We start from the raw sequence: 20,061 nt of genomic DNA on the forward strand, positions 1-20,061 counted from the left end.
AACATTTTGGGAATCTGTTTCAGCAAGTCTCTATGAAACAAAGAAGTATAAACAAATGTTACCTCACTTTATAACTGATCAACAAAAACACAGTGCCTGCAATGCCTCATTCTCTTCTGGCTACTGAGAATCTGAATTAGGATTTTTCTGCTTTGCAATGTGGGGCTCTTTTCTCATTGTTCTTCACTTTCATTTGACTTACCACTGAATATTTAAACCTTGGGTGAAGAACAAATTAAAATAATCTAGAATTAAGCACACTGCCCTTGAATGCAGCCTGTCTGAACTGGACAAATAAATAGTTATAGGTGTTTTTTCTTTCTTTTCTTGTCCCCCTCTTTCTCACCTGGCTGTGCTGGTGTGATGGCCACCCAAAGAGAAGGATTTCCCATGTGCACAATGCATTTGGGTTTCTCTTCCATCCACAGGTCAGCGGACTGAAAGGTAAGAGTAAGACATGGCAACCCAGACAAAGAGGCTTTGATATGTTCTTACCTGACACTTCTGGGAATGACGAATAGCAGCGTATCTATGGGAGCAAGAGGAAAACCCAAACCGAGACAGCAGCAAACTTTTCCAAAAAGAGAAAAGAAAATGAAACAAACCACAACGTAAACTGGAATGCTTAAGTCGTAACATTCAAACCAAAACTGTTTATGTTTAGGACTTGAGAAAATTAGTCAAGTTGTTTTTGAGCTGACGGTTTAATCTGCCATCAGCCCTAAAACTACATAAACAGGGAAGCGATTAAATAACATGCTTTCATTGCGTATAAATTTCCTTTCTACACAATTACAACCTCTGATACAGAGTTGTTTAGCAGGTATCATTTATTATTTATATTATGTTAACTGCTTGTTGGCTCACTTCAACAGCACCAAAGCCTTTGCCGTGCAGAGCACTGAGCAAATTTATATAAATGACACTTCCTGGAGCTACACGTGGCAGAGGCCATCAGTCACAGCACACACATGGAAGGGAAATTACAGCCCCACAGAGAGCACAGGGGTTGGTCATTGATTTCAATAAAAGCAGAATTTCGCTCACATATTTTAGGACACACAAAATTAGTTGAGCTGTTTCCCTCAGGTCAGGTAAAAGGAATCTTTCAAAGTGTGGCATTGAGCGTTTCATTTTCATTCCTTGAGTGGAGTTCAGTGAAGCACGGATCCGATTAAACCTTTAGTTTTATATATTCCCCATTTACTGCACAAACCCTGAAATTACCCATGTAGGACAAGCAGATTTTCTACTCAGAAGACGACTCCCTCATAGCTGTAGGACACGAAGAACGCTTTATGCGTTCACCCTAATTCTACATGTACAAACAAATATATACATAACATAGCTCATGAAAGGAACAAATTATTTCTGATGATGAATATATTTATTCTTCATTTGATGGTTGCTAATGAATATATTCATGTTGCACCTTTGGGATAGCTTTGAAATTCCAACCATTTCTTAATTGCATGAAATGTAACTGTGTCACAAGCTATATGCTCCTCAGCAGCCCAGCAAACAAGCCTGATACCAGATGAGAGCAATAAATCATTTTTCTAACATCCAAATATTATCTATTTTTGCTATTGTGCCCCCTTTCAATCCTCGCAGCTTTATTTCACTACCTCTCAATTTGGAAAAAATAAAATAAAAATAAAATAAAATAAAATAAAATAAAATAAAATAAAATAAAATAAAGTCAGCTGATAGGGTAGTGTAGGATTACCTCTGTTCTGCTGAGCTGCAGCATGTAGAAGATGGACAGCACGTACACTCTGCACTGCTTGTATGAAACTGCTGGTGCGACCTCAGCCTGTGTTCTTGGTGCCATGGAGGCTTACAGGGGCAGAGAGCTGAGGTTCAGACTCCTTCCAGGGGATGCTACCAGTCAATTAGGCCTGTGGCAGAAGGATCTTAGCGTGTCATTCTGAGTCACAAAGTACAAAGTGTTATGAGTAGGAGTCACTAACGATGCAGCTGGCTCAGTACGTTTTTCATCCAGTGCTATGAGATGAATAAGCTTGACAGAAGGGATATGGCCAAAGTTCCGCATCTAGAGATCATGAAAGTTCAGTCTGGGATTCACCTGTGACTGTCATAGGGAAAAAATAAAGAAGTGTTACAATATGAATATTTCATTATGAAAGTGAGAAAATGCTTTCCCCTCAAGCATATTTCGTTGGTTAGCACTTTTCATCTCTAGCCTTCACAGCAAAATCCCAGGCTGAATTTCATGCTCCCTGAAATATGTGGAAGGAATTCCCCTCTGCTCACCATAAACGCACTTTCTGTGGTGTAGCATGGAAGGAAAGACAGGGGAAAAAAAAATCAAAGATAATTAGAAGAGGAGAAAAATGAATAAAATATTACTAAGAAAAAGTCCTGCTGTGGTGCATCAGGGAAATCAAGGAGCAAATCAGTACCTCAAAGACCTCTTCCAGCCTAGATTTTTTTTCTTATGTGGCATAGCTAATCTGCTGGTTACTGGATGCATAAGTAAATGACTTTTGGTACAAAATGTAAATATAAAAATAATATTTATCTATTCCAACATTCATACCTGAAGACTTCAAGTTGCCGTATCACATTTTCTCTCGATCTTCCACCTTCACAAAGAGAACACAGCAGCCATTCAGGAGATGAATAAATAGCATAGTGTAATTGTAGAAACGTTTGCACACTGTTGACAGCAGATTGACTGAAGAAGGTATTTGGCCAGTTGTATCTTTTCTTTTAACACACAAATATCTGGTCTTTGTGAGCATTAATAATACATGTGTCCTAGAACAGTTAAAATTCTGCATGCTAGGCTGTGTAAAGGGAATTTCTTGAATGGACCAGACTTAAATCTACCGCATAATTTATTCTTCAAGACAGTCTTGGCACCTTTGCTTTAAGCACTGAAGCGCACATCAGTTTGCTCATTTTATGTCTGAACTGTGAATTGCTCATATATTTTTTTTTCCCCAGACACGAGCTTTTTCAATGATCATAAGCCAAACATTTTTTTTGAAGTTTCATTTGACTTATATGTAGACCTCAGCTTAGAAAAGTCTTTGTTCATGTTAAGAACATAAAGTAGCTTTATTGGTTGGGAAGGACAAAATCCCTAAAGGATCTTCTAACTAGTTGAAATGAAAAGGTTTTTTTTTCTTTTAACTAGAAGAAACAAACACTCTGAATTATATATTGAAGTACACAGGTAACATAAAGATCATATATATATATACATATATTAATATTCAACATTGGGATTTGCTTTATTTTTTTAGCTAAATCTCTGTTCAGTTCTCAACACTAAATGTTAAAAATCAGTAATATGAAACAGAGTAAAATAAAATAAACAGGATCAAGGTAAGGAGGAACAATAACAATCATGCACTTCAGTTACAATATCCATCAGTGCTTAGGGCAGAAATTCTGGGAGGAGAAACATCACTGTGGGGAAGAGTGGTTGAAGTGCAGTCTTGCTGCTTGTACCCCACAGCACTGAAGGAGAAGGAAGGGCTCAAGATGCTCCGAACCAGGGATGGACCCAGCTTTGCTCCCCTGCCTCCCTTCAGCAGCTGTCTGTGCTCTGTCTCTGCCCCAAACTCTAGGGATACTGGTAAAGGGACTCAGGTGGCAGTGAGAACAAAGAAAATGATTTTAAAAAATACAAATGAGGTCAACTATTACGTTAAAATTTTTAAAGAGAAGAAAAAAAAAGAATCGAGAAAGGTGTGGCTTCTTTGGGAAACGTCCTTATTTAGCTTTCTATATGCATTGTGCATGGGAGAAATGGGAACTCAGAGCTCTTCGTCTTCTAATTTGCAGATGATTATAAGGCTACGGGGAGCTGTCAATTGTTGGAACATCCCTAGTATAATTACATCAACCTCATCTGGTGAAACCTGAGTGTAAATTACTTCTTCACTTAATAAGAAGATTTAATTGAAGCTGTTCTCAGTCACTGTGTGACAGATTTCTTGGGGAGGGTTTGATATTAGATATATTTTAATGGTGCTTGAGTTTTGAAAGAATGAATTGAAAAGGAATTTTATATCTCGGTGATTTTTAAGAATGAACTTCAAAGAAAGCAGGAAAAATAACCATTCTTGTTCTCATTGCCTGCTATAAATGGCTGCACTCTTTAGCCATGGTAAATGAGTGCAGGCACACAGCTTTATGAATTAAGGTATCAGCCAGCCAATTAGCTGTAGAAATAACATCCTTCCCCTCAGGATGGATTCATCTCTTCCCAGTTATAGCAGCTCAAATGTCAAATACGTAGTAAATGTTGTGAATGAGAAAGAATCAACACCTTCTTTGCCTTATTTTAAACAAAAGCATTTTTCTTTTTGAGTAATTATGTTGCTTGATCACTCAGTGCAATTTCCTGCCAACTCCGACATTGGTAGAGTTGAGAACAGAGTACTCCCCAATACAGTTAGGAAATATTTTAATGATTGGAAGTTAATTTTTGTCCTATCTCTAGTTACATGTGAGAAGAGGTCCATCCACTCCTCACTACAACCCTCGTTCAGGCCTCAAGTTGCATCAGGGGAGATTGAGGTTGGATATTAGGAACAAGACTTGAGATGAGAAGTCATTCCTCTTATTAAACTGACTGATAAATAGATAAGCTGTTGATCACAAAAGCCTTTCCTCATCTCAAGGAATACTTCTAAATCATTTTTCTTTTTCCTGTGTGTTGTCAGCTGGTCCAGTAAAATATATGACCACAAACTGCAAGACCTGGCCTCCCTCATATCTTTGGAACATCAAAGCTAAACCATTAGCACTGTTTTAAAAATTAAATTCCAAAAATCTGTTAATTACTTCACCAAGTTCCGTTGCTGTGAAAAGAGACTTTTGCTGAACAGGGAAAAACTGTTTCATTGAAAAGACTGGTATCGTTATCTTGAAATTCTTACTGAAAAAAGACTGGATAATTTCAAGCCCTCTAAATTGAAAATAGCTTTTTGAAAAAAAAATATCGATGTGATGGTAAGCTATAACTGGAATCTCACGCTAGACACATCTAGGCTAGAAATAAGATGCAAATGCTTAACAGTAAGAGTAATTAACCATGGGAGTAAGCAGTACTAAGATGAATACAGGATGTTTCCTAAGAGGTATCTTTTAGTGTTGCCATATTTATGGAACTGGAAGCGGGAATTAATTCAGGGAAATGCATCCATTAGATGCCACAGATGAGTCAGCAACATCTCAGGGACTGCAGCATCAATCTTTCCATGAAACTACTGTGTAACACTTTGTCTATTACAAGCAGATCGTTGACCACAGACATTAATATCTACCTCGCTCTGTATTGTAAAATGTCCCTACGACTAGGCTGATAACGACTTAAGAAATTCAGCTGAAGTCTGAATCATGACACCTTTGCAATCACATTTCCTAGCTAGGATTGCTTACAAAAAATAGGTTCCTGTCAAGACTGTTAGCATCAGATGATGATTACATTAACAAGTCTCTCTTACTTAAGAAAAGTTTTCTGTTGCTTCTCCCAGGGTGAGGCGTAATAACACAGCATACAAAGGAGAATGATGACAAAGATACAGCCTACCCCTCCCCCCTATTATACTGTCAAAAGCGTAGGCCAAAAGTTTGTGCCCGCTGCTGTTTCGTGTCTTTTCTGGAGACCATATTTACCCCTCTTGGGACAGAGGTGCATCCCAAGCACAGCAACATGGAAAGGAGTTTTCCCAACAGAGTTAGAATCTGCTGCCCATGGGACAATGCCATTATTTCCTCCCTGTGCTCTCACTGTCAATCCAGCATATTTTCAGGACACCCATGAAAGGCCAGCCGTGAATCTTTCCTGACCTGCAGTGGCAGCTAACAGGCTCCTCAAAACAACAAATACACGTGGTATGGCAGATATGACTACCAGGAGCTGAACTCAGTAAGCTGAAACCTTCAGAAACACACACTGACTTCTACCTGGTCATCCATGTTGCCATTGCTGGAGGTTTCTGTGATGTATCATTTTGTCGCTCTTGCTGGAAATAAATCACAGCAAATTTTAAATTAGAGATGTTCAACGAATGAGATAATGAATTAGCCTGCTAGTCTCAATCTGCAAGTACCCAGATCCTTCTAATGATCATTTACATATCAAGTAACATCTTCCTGTCTTCATCTCAGACACTTGGCTGAGCTTGAAGACATGATTGGTAGCAAAATATTGGTGGTAGCTGGATTGGATGGATGGACTGAATATTCTTGGAGGTCTTTTCCAACCTTGGTGATTCTATGATTCTACTATACTGTAAACTGAGACTAAGATGCTTTATTCAAATCTAAGCTACCAGTAAGACAAATCCTAAACATAAATGACATAACACAGATTGTGTCCTCTTTTCCATGTATCCAGTTTCAAGGCCCTTGGCTTGCCTCTGGAGGCATGAAAATGTAATGTAATGTGGGCTGGTATTCTCAAGCCTGAATTTTTAAGTTCAGCTGAGTCAGGAGCTGCCCAGCCATTTACTGAGAAGGGAAACCATCGGGCATATATCGTTTTCCTGGTCACTGGCATGGAAGTCTGCAAAGCAAGGCTTCATTTTATGGACCTGAATGAGAAATGATAGAGCCACCACTCTAATATAACGATTCTACATAAGAGTCATTCAGATACAAAAAGTGTCAAATTGAGGCAGTACATTCAAATTCTGTTTACTGCACAGAAATTATTTTGACAAAAGAAATGTACACTCAATATATTCAGCTGTATCAACAATGTTGTTAATTTGGGAATAAAATGACTTTCAGACTTCAGTAATAATACTGATGCTTCCTCTTCGTCTTTGTCACGGTTTGAACTAAAAATCCACCTGCGTCCGTGACAGGGGGCCGTAGGCCCCGGAGGGGCCCTAGGCCGAAAGGAAAAAGTTAATTAGGAAAAGAAAACAGCGGCAACGATCTAAGGAGGCACACTTATTTACTAAATACTATATCGAAATACAGGATAACACAATATAATACAATATAATTGAAATTGAGCTAACGAATCAAGCAAAATAGGAGAGAGAATGAGTCCCGTAACCGAGAGGCCTACTGTAAATCTAGGCGAACGGCTGAAGGCTCCCACACACTCCCCTGAACGCCAGAACTCGAAAGACGTCAGTCTGTTCTGCGACAGAGTTAATATAGAGTCCAGGTCCCGTGACCTATCGTGTTGTTCCCTGGGAGATGTAGTCTTCTTCTGATAAGTTGCAGATTCAGTAAAATTATTCATGCTTTATATGATGTTATGATGTGGAATACTGATAGCAAAAATTACAAAATTATTAAACCATGACATTCCACCCCTTATTCTACATCATTACATTATATTTATACATACATACACACTCATATGTATAATTGTGAATAATCAGCAACCTTATTTTTTCTCAACAATCTATATTTATTCCATACAAATCCCTAAGTTGAGAACAAAACTCTATAACCTAACCTACTATTTATTAATTTTGAGAAAATGGCAAAACTGCCAGAAAAAGGAAAATATGTCAGCGGTAGAGGGGAAAGGCAGTGCTAGTAGGGCGTCCCCCACATCAAGGTGCACTCATCCTTTCCCAGCCACCACAGCAGATTTCCTTTTGACTTATACTTCTTTCCATGTGTGCTCTACACATGCATGGCCAGTGCAGGATATAGAGTCCAGATGGAAAACTTGCTTACAGAATGCCTAATTAAGGTATATAGAGAAAAAGTGTTTCCTTAACATTAATCCACTCTATCTTAAGTCCTATACCTAATTGAACTATTCTGTACCTAATTGAAATATTTTCTGAGACTCTACCTATATATCTACAGGAAAATCATTGGCTGCACTCCCCCAACATCAAATTCCCTTGTGGTACACATTGAACATTCCCATTTTTGTCCATCACCCACCACGTGCACCCAGGTCCCTGAGCAAAGACAGTACCTCGGAGAGGTTTGCCCTTTCCAGACGCTGGAAGGACCCAAACTGTCTTTCCCAACACGCTCTTTATGTGTACTACAGGAACCTTATCTCCCTCCACGGTTCGTAGGGAGCTGGATTGGTTAGGACCATTACGATTACTAGATTCTCGAGTGTTGACCAACCAGGTGGCTTCTGCTAAATGGTTCTCCCAGTTTTTATACGTTCCACCACCCATTGCTTTCAACATAGTTTTCAACAACCCATTGAATCGTTCAATCTTACCAGAAGCTGGTGCATGATAGGGAATATGGTAAATCCACTCAATGCCATGATTTTTGGCCCAAGTGGTTACAAGGGAATTTTTAAAATGGGTCCCATTATCTGATTCAATTCTTTCTGGAGTGCCATGCCGCCACAAGATTTGCTTTTCCAACCCTAATATGGTGTTTCGGGCGGTAGCATGGGGTACTGCGTATGTTTCGAGCCACCCAGTGGTTGCCTCCACCATGGTGAGTACATAACGCTTACCATTGCGAGATCGTGGCAAGGTGATATAATCAACCTGCCATGCCTCTCCATATTTATACTTTTGCCATCGCCCTTCCCCCCAAAGAGGTTTCATCCTCTTGGCTTGTTTAATTATGGCGCATGTTTCACAATCATGAATAACTTGAGCAATAGCGTCCATAGTTAAGTCCACCCCTCGGTCTCTGGCCCACTTATATGTTGCATCCCTTCCTTGATGACCTGAAGTCTCGTGGGCCCACCGAGCTAGGAATAATTCACCCTTGTTCTGCCAGTCCAAGTCTATTTGAGCCACCTCAATTTTGGCAGCTCGATCAACCTGATGGTTATTTTTATGTTCTTCAGTAGCCTTGCTTTTAGGTACATGAGCATCTACATGGCGCACCTTTACAGCAATGTTCCTTATTCGGGCAGCAATGTCTTTCCACAGTTCAGCAGCCCAAACAGGTTTACCCTTTCGTTGCCAATTATCATTTTCCCACTGTTGCAACCACCCCCATAAGGCATTTGCCACCATCCATGAATCAGTATAAAGATGAAGCATTGGCCACCTCTCCCGTTCAGCCACATCTAAAGCCAGCTGAACAGCCTTTACCTCTGCGAATTGACTTGATTCTCCTTTACCTTCGGTGGCCTCTGCAACTTGTCGTGTGGGGCTCCATACAGCAGCTTTCCATCTGCGATGCTTCCCTACAATACGACATGATCCGTCTGTGAATAGGGCAAATTTCTTTTCGTTTTCTGGTAGCTCATTGTATGGTGGTGCCTCTTTAGCACGTGATACCTCTTCTGTAGGTGGTGTTTCAATTTTTTTACTCTCAGGCCAGTCCATGATCACTTCTAGAATTCCAGGACGGCTGAGTTTTCCCATTCGAGCTCGTTGAGTAATTAATGAAATCCACTTACTCCAAGTGGCATCAGTAGCATGATGGGTGGAGGGAACCTGTCCTTTAAACATCCAGTTTATTACTGGCAAGCGAGGTGCTAGAAGAAGCTGAACCTCTGTCCCAACTACTTCAGAAGCAGCCCGAACCCCCTCATACACGGCTAAGATCTCCTTCTCAGTTGGAGTGTAGCGCTCCTCAGACCCTTTATATGCTCGACTCCAAAATCCTAGGGGTCGGCCTCGGGTCTCTCCTGAGGCTCTTTGCCACAAACTCCAGGTGGGACCTTTCTCTCCAGCAGCAGTGTAGAGGATGTTCTTCACATCCTGTCCCGTCCGTACTGGCCCCAAGGCCACGGCACGGGCTATTTCTTGTTTTATCTGCTCAAAAGCCTGCTGCTGCTCAGGACCCCATGAGAAATTATTCTTCTTCCGTGTTACCTGATAGAGAGGGCTCACTATGTGGCTGTAGTTTGGGACATGCATTCTCCAAAAGCCCACTACTCCCAGAAAAGATTGGGTCTCTGTTTTATTTGTGGGCGGAGACATAGCAGTGATTTTGTCAATCACATCTGCTGGGATGTGACGACGTCCATCTTGCCATTTTATACCTAAGAACTGGATTTCCTGGGCAGGCCCCTTCACCTTGCTGCGCTTAATGGCAAAACCAGCTTGCAAAAGAATTTGGATTATCTGTTTCCCTTTCTTGGAAACCTCTGCTGCTGTATGGCCCCACACCACAATGTCATCAATATACTGCAAGTGCTCAGGAGCATTACCCTGTTCCAAAACAGCTTGGATCAATCCATGGCAAATTGTTGGGCTGTGCTTCCACCCCTGGGGTAAACGGTTCCAGGTATACTGAATACCTCTCCAGGTAAAAGCAAACTGTGGCCTACATTTTGCAGCCAATGGGATGGAAAAGAAGGCATTAGCAATATCAATGGTGGCATACCACCTAGCTTCTTTTGACTCCAATTCATACTGGAGTTCTAGCATGTCTGGTACAGCAGCACTTAATGGAGGTGTAACTTCATTCAGGCCACGGTAATCTACCGTCAGCCTCCATTCCCCACTGGTTTTACGCACTGGCCATATGGGGCTGTTAAAAGGCGAGTGCGTTTTGCTAATCACTCCCTGATTTTCTAATTGGCGAATTAGCTTTTGAATGGGGAGCAATGAGTCCCTATTGGTGCGGTACTGCCGTCTGTGAACCACTTTGGTGGCAATTGGTACCTCTTGGTCTTTTACCTGGAGCAACCCCACAGCAGAAGGATCATCTGACAGACCAGGTAAAGTTGACAGCTGCTTAACACCATTTGTGTTTACAGCAGCTATCCCAAAGGCCCATCGATACCCCTTGGGATCCTTGAAATATCCCATCCTAAGGTAATCGATTCCCAGTATACATGGAGCCTCTGGACCAGTCACAATAGGGTGCATTCGCCAGTTTTTACCAGTGAGGCTTATTTCGGCCTCCAACATAGTCAATTCTTGGGAACCCCCAGTCACTCCATGGATATAAATTGGTTGTGTCCCTTGGTGACTTGAGGGCATTAGGGTGCATTGTGCACCAGTGTCCACCAAGGCTTTATATTTCTGTGGTTGAGATGTGCCAGGCCACTTAATCCACACAGTCCAGTATACTCTGTTGTCCCTTTCCCCCCCCTGGCTGGGGGCAGGGCCCCTCTATTGTTTACCTCGTTGACTTGCAGCAACTGGAACTCTCCCCCGTTTGGAAGAGTTCACCTTGGTGGTTGTTTTGGATTGTAATTCTTTCACTCGTGCCTGAAGTGCAGAAGTGGATGAGTTATACCACTTCTTTATATCCTCCCCATGATTACTCAAGAAATACAACAAAGCAAAACGTATGGTCTTATCATTGTCGTTTGCTTGAATACGAGGTGTCTTATCGTTGTCATTTGCTTGAATACGAGGACGTCTCTTTTTTATGGTTGAGATTTTCGATGATACAGGTCGAGAGGAACTCATGTTGTTTAGCTCTCTCAATAGGCGATCGTGGAAATCCTGGTTTCCATCATCTGGTACCACCGTGGATTCATCTACATCAGGCACATTAGCCAATTTGTCAATAATATCACTTTGTGTTTCCTCCACTTTGTCTAACCTTTCCACTATTTTTTTTCCCATTTGGACAATGGCTGAAGTATAAAGCTTAACTTCTGTAGCGCTTATAAATAATTCAAGCTCCTGAAGTCTGCTAATTAGCTCATTTACAAGGGGCTTTCTTTCCCCTTTGCCATATACCAATGCAAGTGCACTGGCATGCTTTTCTGGAGCTGCCTTTGTAAAGTCACGCCACATTTGTCGTGGAACGTGGACTGCTTCAGGATCATGTAATTGGTTTGGATTGTTACGATTGAACTGGGGGCTGTAGAGCATTTCCACCAGAGCCCTTTCTCTCAAAAATTGGATACCTTTCTCCATATCAGTCCATTTCTTTTTCTCAGGCTCCAAGTCCCGTTTAAAGGGGAATCTATCTCTTACCGCTATCAACATCCGCTTCCAGAGGGTGTAGGACTGATTTTGGCATGTGCCTATACCTCTGTCCACACGTGAGTCCCTGGAAATGCTACCCAGTTGGCGAGCTTCACTGCCATCGAGCCACGCACTGTTGGCACCATTGTCCCAGCAGCGAAGTAACCAAGTGACCATATTTTCTTTTGGCTGACGTGTGAAATCCTTTCTCAGATCTCGAATTTCACTCAGTTTAAAAGATCGATCAATAATGGTCGTAATACTTTGCTCACCTTTTGCTCTATCAGGAGTCCCAGGTGTTAATGTTGGCAGCTGTGTTGATGAGGCTGCCCCATCTATAAGTTTGGACTCGAGAAATTCTCGTAAAGAAAATTTAGCTTTTGGCTCCTCGTCTGACTCTGACCCTGACTCTGACGCTTGTGTTATTTCCTCCAGGCGACCTTCCTCCTTCTTCCTCTCTCCTAACTTTCTCTCTCCTAACTTTCTCTGCTCCTCTGACTTCTTCTCCTCCTCTAACATCTTCTTATACTGCTCTAACAACCTCTGCTCCGCCGACTTCCTCTGGTCTTCTGACTCCTCCTGCTCTCCTGAGTCCCCCTGACCTCCTGAGTCCCCCTGCTCTCCTGAGTCCCCCTGCTCTCCTGAGTCCTGCTCTCCTAACTCCCTCCGCTCTTCTAACTCCTTCTGCATTTTCTCTATCTGAGTTGAAACTCGTTTTGTTTTTCGCCCTCTTACAGGGGCAACCAGCATTGTATCTGGTGCCCCCGGTGGTTGGTTAAGTTGGAGTACATACGGTTCAGACTTGAGGGTGTCGCATTCTGCCCGGAGGACGTTATAACTAGACTGGAGGGCGTCGTGCTCAGACTGGAGAGCGTCGTAGTCAGACAGGAGCTCGTCGTACACAGACCGGAGGGTGCTGCGACTGGCTTTGAGGGCGTTGTAGTCGGCCTTGAGGTCAGTGTACAACGAGTCAATAGAGTCATGTTTGACCTGGAGATCGACGCACTTACACAGGAGGGCGCTGTGCTCGGACTGGAGAGTGTCGTGCTCGGACCGGAGGGCATCGCGCTCAGTCTGGAGAGTGTCATGCTCGGACCGGAGGGCATCGCGCTCAGTCTGGAGAGTGTTGAGCTTGGTCTGGAGGGCATTGTGCTCGGTCTGAAGAGTGTTATGCTCGGACTGAAGAGTGTTGTGCTCGGTCCGAAGGGCATTGTGCTCAGTCTGAAGAGCGTTATGCTCGGACCGGAGGGCATTATGCTCGGACTGAAGAGTGTTGTGCTCGGTCTGGAGGGCATTGTGCTCAGTCTGAAGAGCGTTATGCTCGGACTGGAGGGCATTATGCACAGACTGAAGAGTGTTGTGCTCGGACTGGAGGGTGTCGCAGTTGGATTGGAAGGCATCATGCTCAGTCTGGAGAGTGTCATGCTCGGACCGGAGGGCATCGCGCTCAGTCTGGAGAGTGTCATGCTCGGACCGGAGGGCGCCGTGCTCGGACTGGAGAGCGTCGTGCTCGGACCGGAGGGCGCCGTGCTCGGACTGGAGAGCGTCGTGCTCGGACCGGAGGGCGCTGTACTCGGACTGGAGAGTGTTGAGTTGGGATTGCAGGGAGCTTTTCTCATCCCAAAGTTTTTCTGCGTCAGCTCTAAGACTCTCTTTCTCGTACCAGATTGAGTCTCGTTGGTACAGGAGATCTTTTCTCTCAGCTTCAAAAACTTTTTCTCTCTCTACCTTCTCATCCCAAAGTTTTGCTGCGTCAGCTCTAAGACTCTCTCTCTCGTACCAGATTGAGTCTCGTTGGTACAGGAGATCTTTTCTCTCAGCTTCAAAAGCTTTTTCTCTCTCTACCTTCTCAGTCCAAAGTTTTTCTGCCTCAGCTCTAAGACTCTCCTTCTCGGCCCTGAGACTCTCTCTCTCAGCTTCTAAAACTTCCCTCTCAGGAATGGTATTGACTAAGGCCCGATAAGCATTAGCTAGGCCCAAAATCATTTGTGCCTCCTGAGATCTGCCTGAGCCACAACATTCCTGCCTCAAATATGCAATCAAACTCTCAGGATTCTTCAAGTGTTCAGGAGTGAAGCTCCATAACACTGAAGATGTCTGTCCTTTGAGAATCTCTTCAAAACCTCTCCACACTCCCTGCCACTCAGTATTCTCTGGTTCTAGGGAAGACTTCCTCCGGATGTTATAAATCCAGATACTGAGTGAGATTATTACAATAATCAACAGTAAGATCAGGGAGATTAAGAGTGTGACCCACTGATCATTCAAAAACTGCATAAAGGATTCATAGAAAGAAAGAGGAGCACGCTTAAAAATCACCATTTCTGTATAATTAGTTGCATTAGTTGCTCCCTCTGGAGCTGTATACAGATACGAAGTGAGCATTGCTAACCATGCTTTCAATTCATTATACAATTGTATAGCTCCATAAGAAAAAGTGGCTAGCTTAAACATGGCCCAATATGTTCGGAGCGTCTCAAAAAAAGGAACCAATGGCACACAGTCCCTGGTAAAACAAATTTAGTAGAGAAAACATCTTTTTTCCTCCAATAGAGAGAAAAAGTAAAAGAAAACAAAGCTCAGCAGTGTTTATAAAATATACCGGAGTATTGGCAGTCCGCCTGGACTTTCAAGGTCAAGCTCGCAGGTGCAGAATCGCAAACACGAGATAGCTCCTTAACAGGGAAAAAAAACTCGTAGCTCTGTTAAAAGCTAAAAGAGCAACAGAAGAAAACACAGAAAAACAGCAACTCAATTTGCCCGCATTCTCCACCAAAATCTGTCACGGTTTGAACTAAAAATCCACCTGCGTCCGTGACAGGGGGCCGTAGGCCCCGGAGGGGCCCTAGGCCGAAAGGAAAAAGTTAATTAGGAAAAGAAAACAGCGGCAACGATCTAAGGAGGCACACTTATTTACTAAATACTATATCGAAATACAGGATAACACAATATAATACAATATAATTGAAATTGAGCTAACGAATCAAGCAAAATAGGAGAGAGAATGAGTCCCGTAACCGAGAGGCCTACTGTAAATCTAGGCGAACGGCTGAAGGCTCCCACACACTCCCCTGAACGCCAGAACTCGAAAGACGTCAGTCTGTTCTGCGACAGAGTTAATATAGAGTCCAGGTCCCGTGACCTATCGTGTTGTTCCCTGGGAGATGTAGTCTTCTTCTGATAAGTTGCAGATTCAGTAAAATTATTCATGCTTTATATGATGTTATGATGTGGAATACTGATAGCAAAAATTACAAAATTATTAAACCATGACAGTCTTGTAATCAGACATGTGAGTTCTAACTGCAGCAGTGTATGCAACTAAACAAGATTAGGTTTGTCATCTCTGATATTATTGATGAACATCCAAGTTCCCCTTAAGCATGACACTTGTAACTTTTACTCACATTATTTTATTACCTGTAATGGAGGATAATTGGAAACAGGAACAAATGGTAGATTTTGATTCTTTTTTTTTCCTGAAACAGTCTTTATCATGACAGCCACTTTATTTTAACATCATCTTTTAACATGAAATCATTGTGCTAAACATTACTGAAAAGTGCCTTGTGAAGGAGCAATTACCCAGAGTAAATGGATTTCTAAGCAGATTCAAAGAGAAAGATAACAACAAGCAGCAAAATGTACATTAGTAAAATAAAGCTAAATCAAATAAGGATTAAAAGAAGCTGAATGATCCTCAAATAATGCAGTATTCTAACTGCTTCATTAAAAAAAATTTAATGCTCAAGAGATTGTGTTGTATTATAGCTCAGCAATAGGACACACAAGGTAGAATAATGGGGTCTTATAAGCCCGATAAAAAGTACCTCTAGGTGCTACTGTAACACAGATAATGAAGATGAGGACCACGTTAGCAGCAAGAGAATCTCACAGGGATGGCCTAACTGCCATCAATGCCTTGACCTACCTGGGGGGAGCAGGGCCATGCAGCAGCAGCACTTGTGACACTGGGATGCCAGCCTTGGCACAATCCAGCCAGGGGTTCTGTGCAGGGTACAAGACCTATCAACTTGGATTTGTAGGCTTTTGTCCTAATCAAATCAATGTCCAGGTAGTTATCAACATCAGTGTGTAGTACAGGTGTCCAAGGTCTTGAAGCCAGATTGGGTAAACTGCAGTGTTAAACAGGTGTTTATTAAATTGTTGTACAGCTGAGGAAAGGGCTGGAAAGATTCTTCCAGCCAGTCTAGGACCAGCCTTCTCACTGCATAAGTCATTTCACTTCTTCTCTTCCTCAAAAGTGGTCTTACTCCTGATGGAGAGAGCATTACTTCTGACAGTAACCATCATCATCATACATGGTAACTATATATATATATATTTATATCTTAAATGGAACAGAAGCGCTTTGTGTAATAGGATCTCCTAACTCCTTGTCGTGAATTTTCATCACACTTGCCCAAAGTGCATAGTCCATCTATAATAAACATACTCAGCTCCAAATCTGCTGCTGCACACCACCTGAGAAGCCCTGCTGTCTGAAATAAGACTAACGTAGGCACTGCACACTGCTTAGTGAGAGAATGACACTTTTTTTGCAGGGTAGTGGGTGAAAGGCAGTGAAGATAAACAACTGATACTGCGGATAATTAGAGGAGTCTTGTCCCTTTTTGTGCTGCACACATCTGCCCTGCCCTAGCACAGAAAGGTAAAGATCCAGCCTACTTTTGCTGTTTTGAAAAAGGGAAGGTTGGTGCCAGGCACAGGAAAGAATTAGGTAGAAAATGGTTCTCAAACCATATCACACAGCAACGCTTTACAGAGTAAATTAATCAGAATGTGGGGTAACAGTCTGCTCAAAGATTTATCATCTCTGAGTGAGACTTATGCCTCACAGGAGATTAAGGAGTTCAGCCTCATTAGCCTTGTATCAAAACACCTACACCTCCCAAAACAAAACATCTGACCCAAGGGCAGGCAGTTGCAAATTTAAGCTCCAACATCAGTAATGAGTGAAGCTATGGCTTCTGTGGTCTTGTTTTGACTTACCAACTACTGTAAAAGAAGATGACCAGTTCACCAGCCAGCTCTGTCACGATCTTTTTTTTATGAGGAAGGTTTTCCTGAAAGACAGCTGGATCTTACTGAAATCATGAGAATCAGCAGGCCACATCATGTTCATGTGACCTTGACCCAAGTTAACCAAGAAAAAAATGTCAAGAGATCCTTTTATAGACACGTCATTGCAAGATTAAAACATAACTAGATATTGGAATCAATGGTGTCGAAAGTCCCATTGTGAAGGAGAAAGTTGTATCCTGAAAGAGAAGGTGGGAAACTGCCAAAACAAAAAAACTCCAGAGACTAGTGCAGCTGGCTTAAACAGAGCTAGGTTTTCACACTCGCCATTAAATCTCACAAAACAGCTGCTCTACAGACAATCAGGAAGTGTTAGCGTGTACTTTTTAAATTAGGCTTTGAAATACACTGCAAAACTTCAGACAGTAACACTCAAAACACTGATTATTCAATCACAATGAAATCATATTTACTTCTAACAGAGAACGTTTTGTTTGACGTGCCAGCTCTAGGCTTCTGTGTACTTGGCTACGCCGATCCTTGTGAAATTACATATATTAGAGGTTTGGATAACACGCACTAGTTTACCTAGGAATTGGAATGCATTGTTTGAAAATGAATTTCTGACCACAAAGGCTGAGCTGTGTTGGCACACAACTTTGAATGTGACAGCTGATGTGCAGAGGGTGGAAGGAGAACAATATATTTTTCTTGGGGGAGATTCTCTAAGGGGAGCTCCCAAACAGCTTTACAAAAATAACAAGAGCAACAGAGCAGTGCCTACAGCTCATTATCAATGTGAAAGCCAAAGGATTTTAACTAGAGCCTACTCTCATTGCTGCTTAGGTGACAGTGGCTTGAAGGCTTCCTTACCAACATGAATGTGTAATGTACGGAGAACTTATTGCATGTCTGCGGGGAGAAAAGGAGGAAGAGAGTTTGCTGAGGACTTTCTCAGCAGCATTCAATGTCGTGCATGACCAGTTCAGCTTACTTACCTGAAAATATCTCGCTTGAATAGTGTGATGCTCTTTGCTGACTTCTTTATCTCAGACAGCATATATAAGCACTTACACAAAAATTGGGTTCTAAAATACATCCATTCATCTGATCAAAATGAATTTAACGTATTTAAGTGACATTTCTATAGCTGTTGTACTAATCAAGAGAGAATGGGAAAGAAAGAGAAAAGAAACAGGGGCAGGTTTGTCTACTATTATTCAAGATTATTACAGTTGTCTTCCTCTTAATGAAAAGGTTTCAATGAATTGAAACAGAAAACTCATCTGAAAAAAAAGAATATAAGAACAATTAATAATTTGGTATGAATAATAAAGGCTCTGCTCATTATTTGCCATTTAAAAATCTTCTACACGTGTACGTCCATTACAGGGATAGGCAAGCTGCTCTCCATTGTAAGCTTTGGCAAGCAAGGAAAATTTGCTGCTTATGATAACTCCTCACCTTGTACCTAACTCATACACAGATAGTAAACTCTGTAACAATGTCTGTAGGTAATAATGAAAGGAAGAAGAAATCTTGTTTTGGACATCTTAATCCCACTTAAGAATTATAAAGGATGTTAAACTTAAATAGACAACTCTCAAAAGTCTGATTTTATATCATAAGAATGCCAGTCTTTGCCCACTAAGCTTTTGTTCTTTTGACTCACTTGTGACTCACAGCTCTGCTTCTGCCTTTCTGCAGAAATATGCTCTTCTGTGTGGAGCTGAGCAGCATCAGCTGAGAAGGAGATGGGGGGCCCTTCCTTTCTTACATTTCTTGATGCTCAGAGCAATCACTAGGAGATAAGGTAATAGATTTCTAACTATGAATTCCACCCTCTAGGCTCCATACATTAGCCTGGAGCATCTTCAAAAGGCTAAGAGAGCTTCTGTGTAAGAGCAGGATGATCTCTCTCTCTTAAATAAACATGAAGATTACCTGGGAATCAGATTCTACAGGAACAGCTTAGAGCAACAACTTAGGTGGTCTCCTTCCAACATGGTTGGAATAGAATTGTTCACGTTCTTTTTCCCCTCTAAGAGGTTTTTGTCACTCAAGGGGTTGTCTTCTATGAAATAGAGGTGGGCTGCTGGGATCCTTAAACAGATTCTGGACTCCATCACTCAGGGAGCAAGTGCCCAACATACTGAACTCCACATGTAATTTTTCCAAAGATCAGATATTCAAGGACATAAAAAAATGGATCAGATGTTGGCATTTTTCATAATGCAAATCATCAGCTGCAGTACTTCTTTTCAAGTATCCTGTTGCTGCTGTTCCTTCTCAAAGTAGTGACTAATAGGCAGCGGCCAACAACATGAGTTAACTTGATATTGTGGCAGCTCTCAAGCAGTGCTCCAGGATTCCTTGCAGACAGAGTGGCACTAGGGAAAGTCATCCATTGTTGTAAAGCCATCTGACACATAATTTGGACTGCTTATCTACATTGCTCTGTGTTGTTTCCACATATGCCTCTAAAAGAACCAAGAAGAGAAAAACAGAGAAAGAAATGTTATTTTTAACACAGTTTTCTCCGTGCTTCAGAAATCACATCGGAGATCTCCCTCATGTAACAAGATATTGATTCACTCTATCAAAAGTGCGTTGTGCAGTCGGTGAGAAAACTTGGGGCAAGATGCTATTCCCTAAAAAGACACTCATCCAGGAATACGGCTGTAGGCATTACAACTCCAGAGGTCTTTGTATGTCTTCATAAGATACTCTGGTACAATTGTACAGCAATTCTGGGATGGGTTTTGTGAACTTGTTGGGTGAAGTGGTCTTTAAGTCTTTCTAAAATGTAAATACAACTACATCAGAGAAATTTACATTCGCAAGGCATATCACAAGCAAAAATAAGGCTTTATGATATTTTAAACAATATAAAATGATTATATTGCCAAAAGCACAGTATCTACAGTTGAGTTTGATTGCTGCTGGAAGTCAGTTCTCCATTTGGGTGAGGTTTCAAAATCCTCAACACTGTGACTGTGTTTTGTTGCCTGTTTGGGCTACTGAATGCCCAATAGCAAAACAGCCAGCAGCAAGTGCTCTGGGACTTGTGTACTGCAGAGCTGCAGCAGCAGCTGAGCAGAAGAAAGCTCTGTTTAGCTCATTTTTAAGAAGAATTGATATACAATTTTAGTCTGGGCTTGAAGATGAAAAAGAATAACAGGACAAGAATCAA

At 41.9% G+C, this 20,061-nt stretch overlaps 1 long non-coding RNA gene across 1 annotated transcript in view; it reads right to left on the reverse strand.

The window, feature by feature from the left end:
- Window positions 1–121: 121 nt before the first annotated feature.
- LOC146760677 (uncharacterized) overlaps window positions 122–20,061 on the reverse strand; it is a 32,534-nt gene continuing 12,594 nt past the window's right edge. Inside the window, exons 6-11 of the long non-coding RNA XR_014947014.1 lie at window positions 18,813–19,348; window positions 16,839–18,154; window positions 15,757–15,961; window positions 5,950–6,008; window positions 2,564–2,609; window positions 122–2,095 (exon numbers count right to left, since the gene is read on the reverse strand). This is a non-coding gene — a long non-coding RNA (uncharacterized LOC146760677). The remainder of the gene's footprint in view (window positions 2,096–2,563; window positions 2,610–5,949; window positions 6,009–15,756; window positions 15,962–16,838; window positions 18,155–18,812; window positions 19,349–20,061) is intronic.

This window comes from Coturnix japonica, chromosome 5 (genome assembly GCF_054131305.1).
Source record: "Coturnix japonica strain WE chromosome 5, WE-NBRP24, whole genome shotgun sequence".
In the NCBI taxonomy this organism is placed as follows: domain Eukaryota; kingdom Metazoa; phylum Chordata; class Aves; order Galliformes; family Phasianidae; genus Coturnix; species Coturnix japonica.